Source organism: Rhagoletis zephyria, unplaced genomic scaffold (genome assembly GCF_001687245.7).
Source record: "Rhagoletis zephyria isolate East Lansing unplaced genomic scaffold, Rhagoletis_zephyria_1.1 Rzeph_scaffold_03920, whole genome shotgun sequence".
NCBI classification, from domain to species: Eukaryota; Metazoa; Arthropoda; class Insecta; order Diptera; family Tephritidae; genus Rhagoletis; species Rhagoletis zephyria.
In genome coordinates this window covers 5,172-11,922 of record NW_016161003.1, presented here as the reverse complement: position 1 = coordinate 11,922, position 6,751 = coordinate 5,172, and the positions used below count along the sequence as shown (strand labels likewise).

The following is a 6,751-nucleotide window of genomic DNA, read 5'->3' as shown; positions in this document are numbered from 1 at the left end:
TTCAATATTTCGAAATTTAAGGACGCTAATTTACTTAAAATGTATACACCCCGGCTTATCATGTAGCGGTAGCTTTCGGAAAGGTGGAAAACATATATTTAATACTTGCGCCGGGTATTTAATGTTCGGCTCCGCCCGAACTTAGACTTTCTTACTTGTTTTTGTTTAAGTTTTTGCTTTGCTAGTATTCGCGTTTTTTTTATTTCAAGACATCAAGTTTACACAGAAAAGTGAAATAAATTCACAGAGCTTCCGTAAAATATATCTGTTCCAAAAAGCAGGTTCTTTTTTTTGTCCCACCCGTGACAGAAGAAATAACTCGGATTTTTTTCCATATAAAAGTAGGTTGGAAATATAACGGGGAATTCGATGTTTTCAAAACATTACTCATACAACATCTTGTAGTATGGCAGAAAATTTTTTGTTTACATTTTTGTGAAAAAATGTCCTTTGAATCCATTTACATTTTATCATCAACTTTATACCATTAAAAAAATATAAAATATAAATAATTTACTGCAACAATTTTTTGGGTCATTAAATCATTAGTTAATCTGTGGAAAAATAAATAATTGCGCTTGGTGCAAACGAATTTGATAATTGTGCGGTATAATAGACGAAAAAGTAAAATAAATACTACAAAGTAAATAAAAGAGTGTAAAGTAAATATGTACATATAAAAAAATTAATATAAACAATGCGGTGTCGCAAATTCGCTAAGCTAACGAACGGAATTCAGTGGCAAAAAATTTGTTATCTTTCTATGATGAGCAATGCATCGACTGATTTTTTGCCTTGAATTGTTTTTACTTGTATTTGTGTTTTTCATGACAACTCGTTAAATATAATTTTGACTTTCTGAGTTTGTGATTAAATTCTCAAACGCCTTTGGGTACACACCCTAAAAGGTTTGGGGGCAAAAGGTGTACCTACTCTAACCTGTTTTTTTCAATCATTGCCGTAAACTTCAATTAAAAATAGCCTCAGAAAATGTGTGGGTACACACCCTAAAGGTTTGGGGGGAAAAGGTGTACCTACTCTAACCTGTTTTTTTCAATCATTGCCGTAAACTTCAATTAAAAATAGCCTCAGAAAATGTGTGGGTACACACCCTAAAGGTTTGGGGGGAAAAGGTGTACCTACTCTAACCTGTTTTTTTCAATCATTGCCGTAAACTTCAATCAACAATAGCCTCAGGAAATGTGCTATTTTCGAAGAGTTTGGACCAAGCTGAAAAGTGAGTCATTTTTGTGGATTTTAAGGACTAGTGAAAATATGCATGGTGTAAAAATGGTTGAAAAGAATTAGAAGAAAAAAATTAGAAAAAAGTAACGCTGTCCGAGGACTCGGACTCGAACTCGGCTGTACTCACTCGGCCATTGCGACTGATGGGGATGCGCGAGCAAAATGACTTTGATACCTACACCTGCATTCAACTAATTAGCACCGAAATTCAAAAAGTTACTGTTTGCAGCTTACGTTTATTTATTTAGTTTTAATAATTTTCATCTAAAATATAATTCAATCTATAACAGAAACCATGCAAATAACCGTTTCAAAGCTTGCAAGTTAAAAAAAATTAATCAACCTCGGAAAAATTTAATATTTAGAAAACTTTTGGGTATGCCTTTTTGTAGCCCATTCAATTTTAGTCTGCAAATTTCAAGTCGCTAAAAATTACCGCTGATGTACATATGTACATATATGTCTCTATTGTTTCCTTTGCGACAGCTGATTTCGAATCATCAAAGTGCAGCATTCGAGGTGTGGCAACGATATTTTCGAGTTGAGCAGTCATTCGAAATCGATGGATTCAGTGAAAGTGACAATTTTGTTAAATAGCTCGTTTTTGGGAAATGCCTTTAAACGTATAAATTTTGCCATTGCGAATTATGGCAACACCAATCAGATTTTTTTTTTTTTTAATTTATTGGGGACGTTTTGCGTATTTGCATTTAATTTGAGTGCAATGGCCGGCACAAATCAAGAAAGAACAAATATTAGCAATTGGTAATTAAGTTAAACATTTAAATTTTTCAGAACTAAAATCGAAAGGCGATATATATTAAAAATGGACAAATAGAAGAAATGTCTGGCAGCACCAGTAAAGTTTTGCCACAGTTTTGCGCTCAGAGAGTTGACGTCTACATTTTGGGGCGCAATTTGGAACGGACGGTGAACTCCCCATATTTCGTTTCTACTTACCTGTTTCATATACTCCAATTTAAAACATCTGAACATATCTCTTCAAATAGTAAAGCAGAACATGTCAAAGATATATTTATCATTCTGAGCCATTGCACTCATAATTTTTGAACACAACTGTACATGACTAATCATTCTATAATAAGGGGTAATACAAAGAACACTCAGCAGCATAAATTCGACCCCGATAGTATAACTCCGTTGAATACAATCAACGAACTCTAAAAGAACCTCCGCGATCAGACGTATTTTCTTTGTATGCCGCAACAAAGGAGCATTTTAAATGCAACAGGTAAGTTACTCAACAATGCCTTAAATTAATTATCAATCGTATATCGAATGACATCTTTTTTGAGCCCTTGTGGGTTCCACTCATGCTTATTCCGAACTTAATTACTTTCGTTAATTTTTTTCATATCGATAAGCTTAAAGAGTAATTTGTAAAGCTACTTATGACATGAAACATATGTAGGTATGTTTCAGTTTAATAAGTTTTTTAACTTTCCTTCGAATGCGAATTTTTGAATTCTTTGTTTTCATTCTTTCCTTCGTACTAAAGACAAGCGGGCGATCACATATTTTACTTGCATAGAAGGGCAGACAAAAATAAAACTGATACAAACAAGGTAGATGTGAATTTTTGTATAAGATAAATGCCAAGAGCGCAATATACATATATTAGATATATTCATATGTACAGTTGTCCACGAAATAATAGGAGTGTGATATTTTGCCCAGTTTTGGCTATTTTTGCTTCTGGTTTTTTGATCCGTTCAGTTCCGTTGATTTTTGAGATTTTTTTTAGCGGAAGGTGTTTGACGTTTTTTCCATAAGTATTTTCGACAATTTTCTTTAATATGGAGGACACTGCCAGCAAACAAATTTCCAAAAATCAACAGGAGTTTTTAGCATCTTGAAACTTGCACTTCATTACACTAGAATTAAATGGTCACCAAAACTGCATACCATTTTTTTTCTCAAGATTCTGATAAAAGAGTTTGAAATGTTGGTGAAAATTTGCAGAATTTTTCTAATTTTTCTGCACAAATATAACTCTGAATTCATTCGGCGTTTGTTGTATACCCAGCTTGACATTTATAAAAAAATGATAAACCTTAAATAAACAAAATACAAATAGGAAAAACGTAACAAAATATAGCACTACTATTATTTTGTGGAACACTGTATATATGTGATCATATATGTAGGTACAATGCATTTGTATGTAAAACTTTTCTTTCCTCTTTCTATGTTTTTGCATTTTTTTTACAACAAAGCGAAAAATATAACCGATCTAGTATATTTACTATGTACAACTGGTACATATAAACATAGTCTGTCAAGAAAAGAATTATCAAATTATAGAACAACAGATAATGGAAGCTAAAACGAAAGTGTGTGGTCGCAAAGATATGACTTTGCAAATTTGCAATTGTGTGACCATAAAAATGGTCAAACCAAGAAGCACGCAAAATACGACATTTAGTATCGCTGGGAATATCTACATACTTGGGGGTAGTATATACTATATATCTATTAAAGTAGGCACATATATGTATATACATATTTACACATGTATGTATGTATGCATTTATATAATGCATATGTTTTTCTACCCGTATTTTCAGAATCGTAGAAATATTGAGTGCACTATCTACTATAACAGTCAGAAGGCTTTTAATCTAAAATTAATTAGAAGAAGCGAATTGCGTCTATGTAAAATTGCAGTTTTCCAAAAATTGTACATATGCAATTGCACATATGGTGCACCTTCCCTATGGGCATATCTATTTGTCCGTACGCTTTTATTTCCATCCATACATATGTACACTCATGTAAACATATAAATATTCGCATTTGCGTATGCATTCGGACTACAACTCTAATTGGAATAACCACGGCAATGAGGGTACGATACAGTGCAAACCGAAGCCGGCTTTGCAAGTCCAAAGTCCAGTGCAGTCTTGCAAGGACAATTTAAAGCTGGAATATTAATTATTCAAACGAAATATGAGGTATACTTATATTAGTAAAATTTAAGCAATGTAATCAAGGAATATTCACTCACCTAACGATTATTTCTAAATAAACTTCTCAAAAATCTTTAGCACAAGACTGGTCTGCGTTTTTTATATTATCTGGCGACTATACTGACGTCAGCGTTACGGCTTCAGTTTTTTATGCAACTGCACTCCGATATTTGAAAAAAATACTTGTCTTGATTAATGTATTGAGTTTGTTTCTTAATCTTTTAATAAACTGCGTAAAATAGAATGCGTTCACAAGAACCTGTGCAAATGAATGCAAATACTAGGAAGGAAAAAAATTTTTGATTTATTTTAATTTTTTTTTCTCCACAGCTATTTTTCACACGTCTTTATTCTTAATTGCTTCTCATTTTCTTTCTTCTGTTTACCCTTTGCACTTTTATTCGACTTGCACTGTGATCATTTGTTTCTATGCATATTCCGTACTTTTTTTCTTTGTTGCTGGGGAAAATTTAGGACGCAAATTCGTGATCCCCGCTTATATTTGAAACACCGCAAGTTCGATTAGATGCTCAGAATATTCCACAATCAATATTTTTCGTTTATTAGAACAAATATTAATGGATCAAAATAAATTAAACTTCGCTGATGAAACACAGCAACTCCGATTACATTTTTCGTATTAGAACCTGAAATTGCAGCTAACTTCAAGTCGAAGTAGGAATGCATAGCGCAAGCAGTGATCGGACTTCAAAATTTGTGTGTAGAATCTGGGCAAAAATGTGGTAGATTTCAAAAAAAATGTAGAACTCAGGTTTTGGATCAAACTTTGTACAAAAATTAAAAAAATTCTGCAAGGTTTCACCTAAATAGCAAACATTTTAATTAGAATCTAAAAAATAATAATTTTAGTATAATAAAGTGCAAGTTTGAAGTTGCTAAAAATTGCGTTAAGTTTAGGATATTTTTTTCCTTGACAGTGTAAAGCAGTTCTTTCCATATCAAGATATTTTTTGAACATATTTTGATAGATTTATGCAACCTTACGGAGTGCTGTAAGCTTTTCTTTTTATCACATCACGATGTAGCGAATAAATGTGGCACGTTTCAGAAACCGCTACTTGCGGTTTGCCGATTTTGACAACTCTCTAGTGAAAGTAAACAACGCTTTAAGAACTTTAGATGCACTAAAATTTGCTAATTCTTTCTCAAAAAACGCCGTCTTTTAACATTTTCGCTATTAGTTCTTTTTATAAATCATATATTTTGCAATTTAACACAATAAAACCACGTTTCCTGTAGAAAAATTGAATATTGAGAAAATTTACTATTTTACAGTTTATTTTATCCTCCCATTATACCTGTTATTAGTGTTTAGTGTGGGACAATTTTTTCAATTATATCGGGCAAAAATAAAACTACTAAAAAACGCGAATATGTGGTAGATTTCATACCTTGTGTGGTAGATGTAGTAGATGCTCAAAAAAGTGGCCGATCTTCCACAATGTGGTGGAATCCGATCACTGAGCGCAAGTGATGCCGGACCTTAACAATTGGATTTATATCAAAAAACGTAAATTCAGATTTACGCTCTATGCTATTGTTGCGAATACTGCGGCAACGCAAAGCGAACAAGAAGAAAATGGCAGAATATTCGATGAAAGACGTAGAATATTCGACAGCAAGAAACATCAAGTGGAGAAATACTGCGAACAGCGAGAGAATGAGAGAATGTGCGATAGACCTATTCGAATTTATACAAGGTGGTGTTAATGGCGAACTTAGATTTTCGCCGCGGTACTTCTTAATGTCAAAATGATGTGTTTGTTGTAAACAAGGCGAATACATATAACAACAAACACATCATTTTGACATTAATTAATACCGCGGCGAAAATCTTAATTCGCCAGTAAAGTTGATATTAGTCAAGAACGTAAACCTACCGGTACGTAAATCCGAGTCAGCTCACACGATCTGTCTTACCAGATCGCCATGTAAATAAAAACTCAACACCGCAGAAATTTTCTGTAGTTGTAGCCCGTAGCGCAGAAATCTGCGGAATTTAGATTTTTCCGTGTCAGCTGATTTCTTTAGACCTCCTACTCTGTAGGCATGTTGGTCAGAGTGTACTGGTTAAGTGGTCCGGGTCCTGTTTAAGAGTGTTGTTCCTGATTTCATGGTCGATAACCTTCTCCATTGCCTTAAGCAGAAATGTTAGACTTACCGGCCTGAAGTCTTAGCGAGAGAATAATCCCCCTATATTCGGTATAAATATAACCCGAGCCCTTTGCCACACCTCGGGCATGTGAGCGAGCGCTAGGCTAGCCTGCATGATGCTGACGAGGTGTGGAAGTAGGAACTCCTTGCTTCAGCAATACTGGACTGATGCCATTCACTTCGGGGGATTTATACTGATCGAAAGAGTCCAACGGTCAGCAGACTGATCGGGTGGTGAATAAACTGCTAGCCAGATTCCAGTCCACTGGGGATGACTAGTGAGTGGCATCCGGGAAATGGGCTGAAAACAGGGCAAGTGCCCTTTCCTCTTCGTTGCCTGA

General features: G+C 34.3%; 1 protein-coding gene across 4 annotated transcripts in view; it reads right to left on the bottom strand.

Annotated features, from left to right (window-relative positions):
- Positions 1–4,920, bottom strand: part of LOC108369932 (myotubularin-related protein 4) — a 37,816-nt gene extending 32,896 nt beyond the window's left edge. Inside the window, exons 1-2 of one of the 4 annotated variants that reach the window (XM_017625148.1) lie at positions 4,622–4,920; positions 4,274–4,515 (exon numbers count right to left, since the gene is read on the bottom strand). The gene's annotated coding sequence lies outside the window, so the exon portion shown is untranslated. Of the gene's footprint in view, positions 1–4,273 lie in introns of all 4 variants that reach the window. The other 3 variants (XM_017625149.1, XM_017625151.1, XM_017625153.1) reach the window with 3 other exon arrangements.
- Between the last annotated feature and the right edge of the window lie 1,831 nt (positions 4,921–6,751).